This window comes from Saccopteryx leptura, chromosome 4 (assembly GCF_036850995.1).
Source record: "Saccopteryx leptura isolate mSacLep1 chromosome 4, mSacLep1_pri_phased_curated, whole genome shotgun sequence".
Taxonomy (NCBI): Eukaryota; Metazoa; Chordata; class Mammalia; order Chiroptera; family Emballonuridae; genus Saccopteryx; species Saccopteryx leptura.
Genome location: NC_089506.1, coordinates 70715634 through 70732841, shown reverse-complemented (window position 1 = coordinate 70732841; position 17208 = coordinate 70715634). Strand labels below are relative to the sequence as shown.

The following is a 17208-nucleotide window of genomic DNA, read 5'->3' as shown; positions in this document are numbered from 1 at the left end:
TTAGCACTTAAATTTATGTTTCTTGGCCATTTATAATGACTTTTTTTTCTGTTTATACCCTTAATTCTTTGTGTGATATGTGTTTAGGGATTGGCCTTTTTTTAACAATGGTTTGCAAGAACTTTTTCTATATTAAGGATATTGACCATCTGTCTGCCATATCTGGCTGATACTTACTATTTTTCCCTGCTCACATATTTCTCTTTAACTTTGTTTCTACTGTCTTACTTTTAACTCCCCATCCCTCTTTTAATTCTTATGTAATCAAAATTGTTATTTTGTTTCTTTATGGTTCTCTTTTTAAGGCTATGTTTAAAAGTCACCCTACCCCTCAAGATTATCTAAGCATTTTCTTCATATTTTTATGATTTTTATTCTCATCTTCATCCTTATAATTATTATTTTATATTTTAACCTTTAATCTTTGTGATGATATTTGGCCCAAGTTTCCAGTCTCCATTCTCATCAAATACCAGAAAGAAATACTATTCTCCTTAAGTAAAATAACAACTATGATACACTGAACTAGAGAAAGTTGCTCCTTGCCAGGGGATCTGCTACAGAGTCTCACTCAATCTCAGGTTCTTTAGCCCATGTTAGGTAATATGAGCTAAAACCCATATGCTGTTAAATTGCCTCACTCATCCCTGTCTCAGTTTCTTCATTATTGAACTGTGGGTGTCACACATGCCTCTAATTCTTCAGAAATTCTTGCTCATCACATAACTGCTCTTTGATTGGGCCATTCATTAGTTAAGAGTACCAGATCATGTTTGTCACAAAGATGAAGAGAATTGCAAGTGAGCAGCATAGCCTCTCTGAGCCTGTTTGCTAATCTTTACAGAGAAGATAATAATAATACCCATAGGGTTGATATGAAAAATAACTAAAATAATTCATATAAAGCATGTAAGTGCTATTAGAATTACAGCTAGTGTTATTAGTGTTTTACAACAACCTTCTTTGCATTAGCATGTTGCAAAAGATATGCTATAATGCAGATGGCATTACAGTTTCAATCTTATTCATTTTTATTTTTTAAGAATTGAACTGCAAGATTAAACCAGACAAGTTAATCAGCTTCTTAAAGATTAATAGTGAAATACACAAACCAGGTGGAGAATATAAACTACTTTTCACTGGAACATATACAAATTCATAATTACAATGTAAATTTCATTTGAGTCAGCAAAAAGGTACACGGGGCTTTGTTCTCTGAACCAATTTAGCACATTAGGTCAATAGCAGACAATTGAGCAACTGTCACTCTCCTGTAACTGTATCTATCAGAAACAAGGTGTAGTTACTAACTTCCATAGCACTTATTTAGTGTCCTAACACTACAGTTATTATAAAGGGGTATTGTTAGCGCTGGGCAAAGTTATTTACTTTTTTATCTCATTCACCAATAGGTTTCATCATCTTTCAAAATATTTAAGAATAAAATTGTCTTAAATTATGCTGGGATCTTTTAAGCTTTACTCACTACAACAGAGGAAACCTTAATTTTGTGACTGTGTGCATGTGTTAACCATTGAAGATATGCTTGCTTCTTGTATGTTATAAACATAAGCATATCTTGAGATGTTTTTTGAGATGATATTTTTTCACTCTACATAATACCCTATTGTAGATAAAAATTGCTCCATGTTAATCATAGGCATTATTAATTAAAAACCACATGCTTAGTAATTAGCCCGTAGGGTTTGTCTTCCTGCCAGGATAGGGAAGACTCCCTGGATAGAAGATTTCACACCGACTAAACTGATGCTGTGCTTGCTCTTAGCCAAAAGGCCAAGAAGGAAGGCAGTCCACTGGCTGGAATTTAGCAACCAGGCAAGTGTTTTGGTCCCTGCTGGACGTAAAGTATGACCTGGGTGCCATGGGGGCTCTCCGATAAAGGAGAAGACAATGGGTACAAAACCTAATGAGCAGAAAGGACCAGTGGAAAAGGAAGTAAACAATAATACAGCTAACAAAAGATTGTTCTTAGTTATTAAATATTTCAAATTAGGTAATTGGTGAGTATTAAAAACTCAACAGAATTTGTTTTATTAAAAGTTCTTCTCTGGACAAATGTTTGCTTTCAGACCAAAAGCTACGTTATTTGGAGCCAATTTTAGTGGATACTGTTGATTGTCTGCCCAGAAGCTGCTCCTCTTTGCTTCCTTTCAAACAGGATTTTCTGTTCAGGTGTCTACCCTCTCCATAGCCCACGTGATTCAGGGAAAGCTACATCCATACCTGAAGGGTGCCCTGAGAAGCCAATGGGCACTGGGAATTTACCTGGAAACTGTTGTTGGTGAGTTATGGTGGGCATGTGACCAAGTTGGATCAATCAGATAAAGAAAGAGGTGTTTTATTCCACAGTGGGAGGAAGTCAGTTTCTCTCTTTTTTATCATTGAACTTCAGCTGATGCTGATAGGATCCTGAAAATCTAAAAAGAAAATTTCTCAGCCACTTTCTTTTTCCTTTTCAAAGTCTAACATAAATCATGTTGATTCAGGAAAAAAGTGAGACCCGTAGCTGGGTACCACGCTAGACAAATTGTTTCAGCGCAAAGATCGAAAGTCATCGTCTGGCTGATAGGCACAGAAAGGAAGCACGCCTGCCCAGAGCTCATTTGCATGAACCTTGTTCCCCAGGCGGCAATTTTAGCCACCAGCAGAGTGAGCTTCTTTTCTCCACGGGTTCTGTGACTTCCTCCTGGGCTGACCTTTTCTTATTGCAAATCCAGCCTCCATAGTCCATAATTTGTGCAGCATAGTAAACTGCAGGTCATTCCCCTGTGCAAGGTCATGGCATAACTGGCCCTCTGAGCACTTGCGAGAGCTCTTTTTCCTTGCCTTGAGACTCATCAAACACAAACTGCCCGTGTCTGAAGCTGGGACTTCATGACTTGCTTGTAAAAGGGATGTTTCTCTGAAATAAACAAACTGTAAGAGAAATTAAATTTAGAATATGTCTTTCAGAAAGGAAGTGAACTGTTATTTTCTATATCCATTCTCAGGGTACTTCTGGCAATGTGGGTGCATTTCTTTGAGCAACATAGGGGAACATGAACATATTATTGTTTTACATCTTTAAAAATAAGACTTCAGATTATTTTTATTCATTAAATCTACCTTTAAAGATTTATTGATAGGGCCCTGGCCAGTTGGCTCAGCGGTAGAGCGTCGGCCTGGCATGTGAGGGACCCGGGTTGATTTCCGGCCAAAGCACATAGGAGAAGCGCCCATTTGCTTCTCCACCCCCTCTCCTTCCTCTCTGTCTCTCTCTTCCCCTCCCGCAGCCAAGGCTCCATTGGAGCAAAGATGGCACGGGCGCTGGGGATGGCTCCTTGGCCTCTGCCCCAGGCGCTACAGTGGCTCTGGTCACAGCAGAGCGACGCCCCAGAGGGGCAGAGCATCGCCCCCTGGTGGGCAGAGTGTCGCTCCTGGTGGGCATACCGGGTGGATCCCGGTCGGGCACATGCGGGAGTCTGTCTGACTGTCTCTCCCCGTTTACAGCTTCAGAAAAATACAAAAAAAAAAAAAAAAAAAGATTTATTGAGCATTATTTCATGTCACGCTGAAATGGTGATATATAAAACCAGTGGCTGGTGATATGTAAAACAGTAATCAAGATCCTTGCTCTCATGGTGCTTATGGTCTGGAGGGGAAGTGGGCAAAACTCAGATGAATACACAGATGAAAGTCATAATAGTTCTGTATAAATTCTACGATGAAAAGATAGAATATGCTTGGAATGCAGAGACAGGATTAGAGAGAATTTAACTTATTTAGGGTAGAGGAAACAAGGAGAAAGGAAAGGAGAGACTGTATTAGGAAATGGAACATCCTGTGCAAAGGCACAGTGGCAGGGAAGAGGGATCCCCTTAGAAGAACTGAAAGAAAGTAGTGTGTCTTTTTGGGGGGTGGTTCAAGATGAACCTGCAGAGGGGAGCTGCCAGCCATGTAGGACCCCATAAACTAGATTAAGAATATCCTATCCTAAAATTACTAATTATTGAGATGTTTTCAGGTGGGAGTGGCTATATGTAAAATTTTATTTTATTTAGATAAGATCACTCATAATACAGAATGCAGAATAAAGTGGAGGAGAACAAGAGTGGAATTCTGGGCATTTTTTAAATCTTTAGATTTCACAGCAATCTCCTTTACGGCTGGTTCTCTCACTTCTCCCAATCTCCAAACATGAAAATGTCCTAAAGTGTTTTTATAGTCACTTCCTCAATGATCTCACCCAGTTTCATGCCCCAACATTTATATAAACCGTATTTGTATCTTCAGTTCTAGCCTTTTCCCACACTGCCAAATACCTTGTGACCTCTTTGACATCATCTGTTGATATCTAATAAACCTCACACACAGCAGGTCCAGGAGCAGATCTCTTGATCTTCCCCAAACTTGCTTCTTCTGTCATTTATCAATAATGTTAGTTATTGGCAACTTCAGACTTCTAGGCTTAAAATCTTGGAATCATCTGTAATTCCCTTTTCTTTCCCAAAAGGGCCTGGGTCTTTGTGAAAGTTGTTCACTGTTGCATCTTTAGTGCCTAGAAAAGTACTTGGCACATATTAAGCAATGAATAATATTTGTGGTTAGATAAGTTCATCCTTGCATTTTTAGCACTTAGTTGACTCTGATATGTACATACTCAGTAAGTGTTTCATAAATGAATGAATAGAATGACTTAGTATACCTTTCATTGTCAGTCCATTGCCCTTTGAAACGGAGAATTCAACAATTTTCCATCAATTCATTCACATGGTAGTTGTTCAATATGTCTTTGTTGAATGGCAACAGTTTTTGAAGCCTTTTTAGGCTGCCTAGCTCACAAAGCTTTGTGATTTACTTGAACCCCTATACAGCAACATTGACTATTGGTACTGTTCATTTGTTATCAAGGGGCCTTATATGGCCTGGGTCAGAACCCAGCTGTACCCTGAGATTTTGGCTGGTCGACCTGGAAACCCAAGGCGTGTTAGTGGAAGTTGATACATAAATGAATGAATAAGTACACAAATACATGTAAATAAATTGAGGAGCCTGTGCTGAGAAGGTTCCACCAAGTTTGTCCCTTCCTCCAGTTAATCTATGGAGATGAGATTTACTTGTCTGCACTTTCTGAATTCCGGTCAAATCCTGCTTCTGGTTAGTTCAGAAGAAGGATAATGGCAAATGAAGGAAGCCCCTTACCAAGTGTAATTCCCAGGAGATGTGCCTGAGAATTGAGGTAGGGAGGGGGCTTTGGAGAGGATCTTGTTAATGTGAGGATTCTAAGTTCTGGCCTAGACCTTCCACTTCAGAGTTTGGGGTGGGGTGAGAGATGCCACAGGGGAACAAATCTGTACTCTTACCAAGCTTTCTCAGTGATTTGTGCACTAAAATCTCAAACCCAGTACATTTTCTGACTAAACAATGAATTTTGACACTCCCTTCAATAAGTTCATCAAGTCGAGAGCACTGTGTATGGTGCCAAAAATGGCTCTGTAGAGAGCAGATCACATGCACAAAAATCTAGAAATTATCATTGTAGGCCTGTCTCCACTGGGAAGTTTCTGTTTCTCAACTAAATTGTACACACTCCGGTTCTTAATATCTAGGAAATTAGAAACAGCATTTCTGGGTGAATCAAGCTTGATGGGATAGAAACATTATCACTCTGAATCTAGAGTGGTTTATGGTAAATAAGAATTTTAGGATGAGAACAATAGGGTGGTAAAGTGAATAGAACTAGAACATATGCAGTGGAAGAGACGAGAGGGGCCGGCAGTGGTGTGGTGCTGAGATTTACGTAAGAGATGATAAAACTGTGACCACAGCTGCCGTTCTCTGTCCCTGGGAAGACAGACAGAAGAAACTAATTCAGAACTACAGCAACATGGATTTGAGTTCAATATAATATTTATCTTCCAAATGTTAAATGCTGAATTGAGTTTCCCGGAAATGAAGGTATAGAGTCTCTTTCAGTGAATGTCTTTAAAATTGGATAAGAGAAACTTGTCTGGGGTGTTTGAGGAGAGACATTGCTACAGGGCAGGGGCATAGGCTCAATGATACTTTTCTTTGGTCCCTAACTTTTAATTTAAAGTATTTTCAGAGTAATATTTTACAGGTAATATGACAAACAAAGCCTATACTGACAAATGAGTAAAAATCCAATAACTAAAGTAAGATTTCAGTAGGAGCCATATGGGAATTTGCCTTCACTAAATCTTAGGGAAACAAGATGAATTTTAGGTTTTTTATGTTCTGTTTCATGGAAAAATGAGATTCCTGATCTTCACCTACAAAGTGGCATGAGACAGCAGTTAATTATTTATACCTCCTATTATTATCAGATTAGCACAGCAGGTATATGCAATAAGCAAATGGATTTGACATTTTTCCCCTAAGTTTGCTTCTGACAGTCTGATAGCAGAATCATTTTATGGAGTTCTTCCTATTTTCAAGGATTTTTATATGAAATTTTATTTAAAAAACAGCATCATACTACAAAGCTAAAGAGTTAGTGAATAAAAGACTTAACTGCTGAAATAGAAGCAGCACCACACATGTTAATTTAAAATGTTTTTTTATCTGAGAAAAATATTTATTAATTTTTCAGTTCAATAATAAACTCCAAGTAATTATAAATTTTGCATTTTTTCTTTAGACTTATGATTTAATGTGTTCAATTATAAATTTGAGGAACAACTTCAACATAAAACATACACCTGTTACTTAATTTTCCAAACTACATATTTGCATTAATTTGAGAGGGATGCATAACTCTCCATCAAATGCTATCTTTTCTGGGAACAAGCTACACGCTGCATCTGGGAGCCCGTCAGCAGTACGTCCAGGTGAGCAGTGTAGTCATCTGGCTTTGTAAATTGCAGTTCCAATTCCACGTTGTGGCAGAAACACATTCTCAGCCTGAAGGCCATTGAGTGGTCCTTGCGGAATAAGGAACTGTGATTGAGAAGATTGTACCTGTCCTTCAAAGGGAAGAATTCCAGGGACTTTCAACTGAACTCCGTAGGCATGTGGTTTTTATGTCTCCACCAGCATCTTTAGAACTTGGCTTCCAGCTGGCTTCCTTGGCAGGATAAAAATCCTGTGCAACATCTCTTCTCTCAAGTTTCTGGCAGGTGTGTGCTGGATCTTGACTACTAAATACTTTGTAATTAGAATGCCTCAGGCAGTCACACTCATCTCACATCTGTAAGGGAGTGAGGGCAGTGTTAGCATGACTACGCTCATTTCTTTAACATCCCATGCCTATAGACCCAAGCACAGCTGCCTGAAGGGCTTGTGTTTGATGCATGAACTATAGAAAGACCTCAGAAATGAGTCTAATTATATGAGCATCTGAATGCTTTGTGGAAGCCAGATGCATTATGCATAACCAAGGCAGGACCATTACATATGAAAAAATAGCCCAACGTATGTACTGCCACCTTTTAAATAGCACTTGTCAATTTTTATGTTTATTATGTTTATTATCTGCCTTCCAGACACTGGACTGTAAGTTGCCAGAAGGCAAGGAATTTTCTGTGCTTCAGTCAGTGTTATGGTGATGACTCCTTGAACAGTGCCTGGCATAAAGTTAGGATCAAATGAACAAATGAATGAATATTAGCTATTTGATACTAAACATGAATTAGAATAGAACAAATAAACAAGGTGTGTTTATTTTGTCCAATGTAATCAAGTGAGAAGAGTATGTTATCCCTAAACTGTGTACTGAATATATTATTACTGGATAATCAAATGTGAAAAAAAAAGTAAAGTAAGAAAGGCAATATTCTGTCTATTGAAACTATTGATCTAAATGACTACAAATTCCTAAAAAGGAATTGAATTTTAAGATACCCAGATTGAAATATGTATAGATTTTTAGTGATTATCATATTGAGGAATAATTAATGATGAAATAAAATTATGTCAATGTGATGTCACATTATTATATTTCATCACTAACCTCAGCTTATGATTATTTTCACAGTTCCTGTTGCCATGTAATATCTTTAACATTAATGGTTTTTAGCTATAGTTAGAAGGAAGCCTTAAAGCAACTCTAATTAAAACTTTGGGAAATTTTTCAATTAGCCTGCCATTTTCTACAAACATACATCAAATAACTTTAATTTACAATTGTTTTATCTCCATTTAAAAAGAATAGCTTTTCTTACTGCAGTTAAGACTAACAACCTAAAATATCATAAAATTTATAAAAAATGGCCTTTGCATTGTCAAAATTTTAACATACTTTTGGATTAAACCTAATGTCATCAGTGTTTCAAACTACTTGAATATACAAATACTAGTCAGTTTTCTGAATAAACTGGATATAAAAGTAAATCTCACTCTCTCCGAATAAGTATTAGTCCATAACCATAAACATATATTGTTTGATTTTAGATTTTTCTTTTGTGGTCAATGAACAAGTTCAGATTCCTTATCATTTTATCCCTCAATTTTATCCTTTATTTCCTCAGTCTCTACCTCATACACCTACTTATGGGTAATAAAAAACACACACACACAATCTTAAAGGCTCAAAGAACAGGAATTATTTGAAATACTGGAGAGACCTTAAAATCCACCAGGCTAGGTTTTTTTAATTTAAAACACTGAGGGCCAGAAAGATGATGGATCAAAGATTATGTAATGATTTTGTGGCAGAGATGGGACTGAAATATCCCTTTTCCTTGGTAAAGTCTAATTTCTTTTGCTTTTCCTTTGGTGACCCTCCTCGGCATTTAGGTGGGGACACGAGGGGCGCTAAATTAATACTGGCTGGTTTGCAATGTACCAAGGCAGCATAAATTCCTTTGCTTTTTATATGGAATTAAAAGTAGTCGTCCTGTTTTTTGTTAGCAGTCTGAAAAACATCCTTAGAGAACATGCATGGATGCTGTATTGAGTATAGATACAGCATGATTAAGTAATGTCAGTAATTATTGCTAGATAACTGCTGGAAGATAGCTATTAATGCAAATCCCCAGTGAGTTAGTGATGGTCAGGAGCAGCTAAAGGAGGCAGAGGATGGTGACCATACAGGGGCATGGAATAAATAAATGATCAGAATCACCAACAGTCACCCTAAACCTCCCAAGCAAGCCAGCACAACTTAACCAAATAAGTGACTGGTAACATGCATGAAGTTGGCAGGAACAGTTGTAGCATTTATCCCTGCCTTTTATATCAGTGAGCTGACGTGTTTGCTTGTTAGAAATATATTCCCTTAGACTTTCTTCTGTTCTCTCTCAGCAATGCCATTTCAGTTTTGCCATTTCATTTATTTAGATATTTAAACTATATTTCTATAGTTAGACTTTTGAAGTGGAGTAATTTTTACATTATGTATTGCTGTATATTATAGTAAGTTTTATAAAACAATAAGGGAGTTGAAGGTTTGTCAGGTGATATTCATTATTTGTTCTTTCTAAGTCAGGTGACAAAACCTTTATTTCTTTTGGTTTTACACACAGACAAATGTAAATTCAGGAATACTGCCTGCAAATTCAGAAATGCTTTGTCTAAGGAGGTTTTTCCTAACTTTGGTTGCATCTGTCTGATTGACTGAGGGAAAGAGAATAGCTCCCCAGCTCATTCCAATCCCCAGGGATGGCTCGGCTTGCATCTGGGAGGTCAGAACTAAACTTGATGGTCCGATTATGACTTGGCACAGGAGGCAGATAAAGAAAGAGCAAGGTGATCCTTGTGGGTCTGGGACACAGCCTAGGACATTTCTCTGAACTTATAAAAAAGAAAATCAGGAAAATGTCACTTTATTGGCTTTAAATCTGATTGCAATCAACATCGTGCCAAACATGAAGGTAAAATCTGACAGTCTTTGTAATGTGCAAATAATTGCTCTGAATGATTTTCTAATAGTTTTCTACTTTGAATGAAATTTCTAACAGCATATTTGACAGTTATTACTTTGAAATATAATTTTACTGTTTGGGAAGTTAGAGGGGTTGAGAGAATTTATTTAACAAGTATTTTTGGTATCTATTTGAAATAAAAAGTAAAGATATAGTGAAATGAAGGAGAGAGAGCATTCTTGCAAAGATTTCACTGTAGTGCTGATGTAGTTTTAAAGCCCAGCTTGTATTGAAAAGAAATGAAACCAAAAATATCGATGTTAACATGTCATTAGTGACAATGAGATAAATTTTCGCGTAACCTTCACAGTCCTCAGAATATTGCTCTCATTCGTTTCTCCCTTGCAGTCTTTCCTTCCCTTGCCTTTCTTCCTCGCTTGCTTGTAGCTCTGGCTTTTAAATCATCATTAATTCCTTCTACTTCTTGCTCTTGGGAGGCCTTGCACTTTGAAAATATTTGACATTCAGGAAAATACACTTCATATGTTAAAAATCAATGGTGACACAATATTTACAGTCCAAAGGCCAAACATTTGGAGTTTCTTTATAGAGAGTAAGTGCTCAGAGACCAGCTTTGTGCTACTAAGCTGTAGACATCAAAGAATAATAATACAGCAGTTTTCAACTTGATGGCCCGAACGGGCTTCAGCCCAGTGAAGTGAAGTATCGAGCTGTTTCACAGATCTGTAATAAAGAGCCGGGGTGGGAATCCTTATTTTATCTTAATTACTAAGGAGCCCTTTGTGTCTCAGAAGTCCCCATGTTCTGTTTCAAAAGTTCTATCTGGAGAATCAGTTTATAGACTTGTGTCTACAAAGAATGACAATACTTTGAATTAGGTTTTAAGAAGATTCAAAGTGCAGCCAGAAGGGGAAATTCTTTAGCTAGCCCCTGCTATATTGCAGAGTTTCAAAGAAAGCGTGTGGTAGGTCTGTGATTTCGTAGAAGAACAAGAAAATGTAGTCCAGGCGTCCTCTGCCACTTAGCTAGCAAGTTTAATTTTCTTGGGTTAAGTGTGCGCATGTGCGCACACGCGCACACACACACACACGCGCGCACAGACACACACACACACACCACATAGCATTTATTAGCTCATTAGAAACTGCATTGTCTGGCCAAGGAGTATCATTTGGTTTATACATTTGACCCTTCACTGTTATTAGTTGCTCTTTACTAAATCAGCAGAAAGAGAGAGGATGGCAATAACTATTACTAAGCTAATAATAATTATCAGGTCCAAACATGATTATTGATGGCTCTGGCATTCTTTCATATGTGTGTGCTCCCGGTAATACTGATGTGCGACTTCTGTTATTGGCCATGAACTTTCTGTGACCTATCATTTATCATCAGATGAAGTTCTGCCTAGCCTAATAGTTACATTACGTAACAGAGCTTTCTGGTGGTGAAAGGAATCCGCTTAAACCACTGATGTGCTAGGGTTTCACATGGGGTATAGAGTGTTCATTCTCTTTACTTGTAAAAGAGACTCAGAGGGGGCTATATGAGCCCTTACTATAAAGCATTCACCTTGGAGAAAACTTTTGATGAAACCAGACAGGACCAATAAAGGATCACTCTGGGAATGGCTCAAAGCCAGGAAAATGAGGAGGATTTAGGAAAAAGGAACCCCTCAAGTTAGCAGAAATATAATTATCTGAGAATGGAGCTAGATATTTTCTAGTACGCACTCTCTTTTCCCTTCAGTTTCTGGATGGTGAGGTTGATAGTTTCAAGGTCATACATCCTATGTATGCCTTTTCTCACCAAACTACAAACTACTTTCAAGGTCATACATCCTATGTATGCCTTTTCTCACCAAACTACAAGGCTTTTCAGGGACAAAAGGCAGGAAAGACATGACATACAATCAATGTTTTCAGGACATCTTAGTGGCAGTTGCTACTAACATCACTGTCAAGTAAAGAAGTATGTCTTTTAGGTCTTTCTCTGAAATCATACTGGAAATGTCTGGCAAGAAGGTGGCTGAGCTGGGCTGGGGTGAAAGAGAAAGCTTCCTGGAGATTCAGAGCACATAGCAGCAGCATATGAGGATCCCAGATTGGCCCCACTGGAAAATCCATTAGCTAATCTGTCTTGCTTCATGCGGGACAATGGTCCAGGTGCTTTGCCTATTGCACTGGTGCATTTGGGAAGATTGCAATGTCACCAGAAGACCTATTGAAAGTATGAAAACTGCACGTATGTGAAGATGACTATTTAACTGATGGCTGTAGCCATTGTGGGAAAGGCCTTGCATTGTGGCCCTGGATGCTGGTGTTTGCTTATACTTCTGAACCTCTAAGAATTTCAAATCTCAGTAGGCTTTGAACTTCATAGGTCCGAACGACAGCAAGCCGGAAGCATTTACCAATGGGTAATTTTTCCTGCTTGATGTACACAAACAGGGAAGCAGCAGAGAACTCACAGGTTCTGTGCAGAAATCAAGGAATCTTCATTCCGGAAGTGCATCTCAAGGCATCTCCTGAAGGCAGTCCTGGGGAATTTGGAGGGTTGGGAGAGAGTTACTGAAGTATCTATCAACTGAGAGTCAGACTCCCTAACTATGGGACTATATTCATTTGCTAGGGTTGCCATAACAAACTAGGTAGCCTACACAACAAAAGTTTATTGTGTCACAGTTCTGGATGTTAGACCTCCATAATCAAGGTGCCGGCAGGGTTGGTTCTTTCTGAGAGTTTAAGGGAAGGATCTATTCTAGACCTCTCTTCTTGGCACAGGATGGCCAACTCCTCCCTGTGTCTCCTTATGTCATCTTCCCTCTATAAACATCTGCCTTTGCCCAAATGTACCCTTTTTTATAAGGACAATGGTCATTTGAGATTATGATCTTCGATAATGACTTGATTTTAACTTAATTATCTTTGTGAAGACAACTGCAAATCAAGTTATATTCTAAGTCATTGGGGGTTAAGATTTTAACTTTTTTTTTTCTCAGGGAAATATTCAGCCCATAGAGGGAAATCGTGGTGGCCTCTTTTCGATTCATTTCCATGGCAAAAGTGGCCAGCGGCTGTGCTCAGAATGTCAGAGAAATTCTTGGTCTGTGTGCGCATGTGCCTAGTTGAAGGCTTCCTTGGCCTAGGACTCATGGTTAGTTCACATTTCCCCACAGTGTTTTGACACCTAAAAACAAATCAATTTCCTTTAACAAATCAATTCCTTTTTTTTTTTTTTTTTAATTTTTCCTAAGCTGGAAATAGGGAGGCAGTCAGACAGACTCCCGCATGCGCCCGGCTGGGATCCACCCCGCACGCCCACCAGGGCGCGATGCTCTGCCCCTCTGGGGCGTCGCTCTGTTGCATCCAGTGCCATTCTAGTGCCTGAGGCAGAGGCCACAGAGCCATCCTCAGTGCCCAGGCCATCTTTGCTCCAATGGAGCCTCAGCTGCGGGAGGGGAAGAGAGAGACAGAGAGGAAGGAGAGGGGGAGGGGTGGAGAAGCAGATGGGTGCCTCTCCTGTGTGCCCTGGCCGGGAATCGAACCCGGGACTCCTGCACACCAGGCCGACGCTCTACTGCCAAGCCAACAGGCCAGGGCAATTTCCTTTTTTAAAAGTTGTTTATTTTCATACCTACATTTCCTATAAATGGGTTTTTTTTTTTAAGAAATAATTTTAAAAAGTCACAAAATCGGTGACTGAGGATTTCTTTAACTTACTTAAGATAAGCATGTACTCCTTTGGAAATCAACAAACAATGAAGAATAACTCCAATTTGGACTCATTCCTACCCAACCTGAACCACAACAGACTGTGGAAAGAACAAGCCCAAACCATCGACATTGATAGTCAAATAGACAGCCACGCTCTGCTGTTGCCTGTCTGACTAGCACCTCGTACAGCTGACCACAGAATCATGTCTCAGGACCTCTGAATGCCCTGAGAAAGGCCTATACAGGCTCCTCCTCCAGCTGGGTCTAACCCTCTGACCAATGGCTGAGAACTCTCTCTAGTAGCAGTGTTTGTTTTCTTTATGGAAGGGTACTGAAGAAACATTGCATCCTTAAATGCCAGCAGGAAGTTAGGCTAGAGGCAAGCCTGGATTTAATGAAAAGGCAAATGACTGGGCAGCACTTTCATTCTGAGAATAGCTACTAATGACCTATAGTGAATATTATTATAAAGATACAAGGAACTGGGAAAGAAGGCAAGAGTTGACCATGGCAGGTTGTTTCAAAATTCTTTGCTAGGTCAAGATAGAAAAACATATACAAACTAAATTTAAATATAAGTAAGAAGTAACTAAAAAGTTAGATCTTAAATGGCCTCTAGAATGTTGAAATTCACTCTGGAGCAACAAGGGTTTTATGAGTATTTGTAAGTCTATGGGTTTATGAAATGGTGAGTACTGAAGGCCAATGATAATCAATGATTTCGATGAATATGGATGTTAAAACCTGCATATCCTGATCACCTCCTTCAACTTGATCTTCTAGGAAGTTGAAATTTACAATAGCAGTTTGAAATGTTGCCCCAGTAAGTAAGTATCTCACCATCCTCAAAATTGAAATGATATGATCCAAACTACTCAACCTTGCATATCAAAACCCCTCCAATCTTGGAGTATAAGGAGTCATGACCACCAGGGAGAAGAGGAAGAATAGATTTTTATCGTTTTTCCCCAAAGCTATCTGGGAGAATAACACCATCACCAGCCTCCTGCACCCAGAAGAAATTGTTCAATGGTGCCAAGCTAGCCATACGTACAAGTTCAGGTCCAGCCACCCAAAGACAGGAAGGGGCCTTTCTCACAAAGCTATCCTGCCCATCTCTTCCAAACAGCCTAGGTTCCAGGCTGTGTCTTTAGTCTCAAATGAGAAGTCTAAGGTTAAAATGTGTCTTGACAGCCTGACCTGTGGTGGCGCAGTGGATAAAGTGTCAACCTGGAAATGCTGAGGTCGCCGGTTCGAAACCCTGGGCTTGCCTGGTCAAGGCACATATGGGAGTTGATGCTTCCAGCTCCTCTCCCCTGTCTCTCTCTCCTCTCTCTGTCTCTCTCTCTCTCCCTCTCTCTCTCCTCTCTAAAAAATGAATAAATAAAATAAAAAAAATGTGTCTTGACATACAGTTTTGTCCCCTTGCGCCCACCCTGGCTCTTGCGGACAGACTAGAATGAAAATAGCAATGACCAGCAGACAACTCATGTTTCTTAGCTCTTCCAGGGACACAGACATGTGGATATGGTAAAGACTCCTCTTCTCCATATTGACCTCAAAACAATTGCAGGTTGGAGTTTGGGCAAACCGGAGAGGCTCATTTGCATATTCTCTGACATCATCCGGGATCTTGTAAAAACCAACCCAGCTGGCATTCACAGCATACAGTACATGGGCAGGAGAGACATTGGTGTGAATAATCGGGCAGGCAACCGCACTGGAAGGAACCCGATATGCTGTCAGACCATGTAAGGGATGAAGTGGTTTTGACGCTGGTGGGGGGGGGGGTGTGTGTGCAGCTGGCCAAGGTAACCTAACACTGCCAAGTCAGGAAGAACTCTGTTAGGAGGCTCTGTAGTTCTTGGGGGTTTTTCTAAAAGCAAAGTCCTACTGGATGCACATCAGTTTACATCCAGTAAATACACTCCCCCCTTTTTTGGTCAGCAAATTCCAAATTCTCTGTAAATTCTGTCAGGTAGAAGTGTCTGTTTCTGACTTTAAATTAGCTTTTTCTGTACAAGCCATCCACATCGTCCACATAGTCTGGGGTGAGATTTGGCACAGATTGACTTTGGCCAGAACTGAACTAAACCACCTGGCTGGGAGACAGCAATCGGATCAGATCAATGAGAAGCAAGGCCCAATTGTATTGACAATAAGAGGGGACTCTCTGTTGTAGGAGCTGAACACATATTTTATTTCATAGTAATTCTCATAGTTATTTTTGCAAGCACATTTCCCCAAATCTTCCATTTTCTGTAGTGTACTCTGGTGGGTGAAAGGTGGTCATAGAACTGGTTCTGGTCTGTCCCAGATCACATTCTAAAGAGTCCACGCAGGAAATACTATTTAACAATCGGTTAATCACATATCTGTTAAACATTGACTTTCCAACTCCTAAGATCCACAAACCAGAATGACAAGGGCAGCTGTCTACTTCCTCACACGAGACGCCGAGTGACTTCCGGGGCTAAAAAGGCACCCTCCGGCAAAGGGCAGCAGTTTCTTTTCTTCTCTTTCCCAAAGCCAACCACCTCAAGGTGAAAGGTTCATAAAGTTAATCGGGAAAGTGGGACTCTCTTTCACGAAAATGTCGGATAAGCCTGGATGGCTGATCAGGAAGTTTACAGTGGAAGTTTTCAGATTTCCTAGCACCACCAGGGAACACGCAGGAGAAAAGTTTTGCATCAACCAACATCTGCCATCCGGTGAAGACAAGCTCGGAGCAGAGTCCGGCTGCCTTGCTCGTCCCCTGCTCGCGTTTCTCAGGCGTGGAGTGAGGCGAGAGTGGGTGTCGGTGGAGAAGACGTCTGTCTTGGGAAGGCTGGCCTTGGCTCACGGTCAAACCAGACAGCTGCCCGGGGCCACCAGGCAGGTGACACAGCGGTCCCGCTGAAAGTAAACCCTGTTCCAGGGGTGGCAGCAGCAACGCGCGGCCCCGCCGGCCGGCCGCAGGGGCGGGTGCGGAGTGCCGGCAACTCCGGGCGGGGTCCTCGGGCGAGGTCGGCCTGGGCTCCTGGCCCGCAGTGTCGGGCCTCGGGGACGGGGACGGGGACGGGGTCGCGCCCGCCGCCCGGGCTGCAGCAGCCGCCGAGGGAGGTGCGGTGGCCGCCAGCGCGGGGCCCCAGCCGGCGGGGCGGCCTGCGGGCTCGGTGCGCGGGGGGCGGAGAGCCCCGCCTCTGCAGGCGCGCAGTTTCCTCTTTTGAAGTGGAAGCATCTCCTTTTCCCTCTTACTGCCTCTGTCTCCTTCCCCCCTTTCTTTTTAGTATATCCACGTTGTGTTTTTGGTTCATTGGTTCTCTACTCCTATATTTCTTCTCCCTTCGTAATCCTAACTCATTTTTACTCTTTTGTTTCTTCGTTTCTAGCATGACATGCTTTTTGGCTCACATACTTTCCTCTCATTTCAGCCTTCTTTAAATATTGTTTTTCATGGGTCTTAGAAAGGCTGAAGCAAACACCTGAAAAATGTTTATTCGCTTTTGGCATCGGATTGTGAAATTTTTATTGTTTTTTTTCTATTGGATTGTTGTGTGTCCCACGTATTAACTATGCGGAGAGTACCTTGCACCACGTATAGATTGTCCTCAATAAATGCAGTTTGTTCTTCATGGTTTGAAGACTTACTTGGTGGTTTTGAAAAG

At 40.5% G+C, this 17208-nt stretch overlaps 1 pseudogene; it reads right to left on the bottom strand.

Annotated features, from left to right (window-relative positions):
- Positions 1–2655: 2655 nt before the first annotated feature.
- Positions 2656–16781, bottom strand: LOC136404175 (polynucleotide 5'-hydroxyl-kinase NOL9-like; annotated as a pseudogene).
- Positions 16782–17208: the final 427 nt, after the last annotated feature.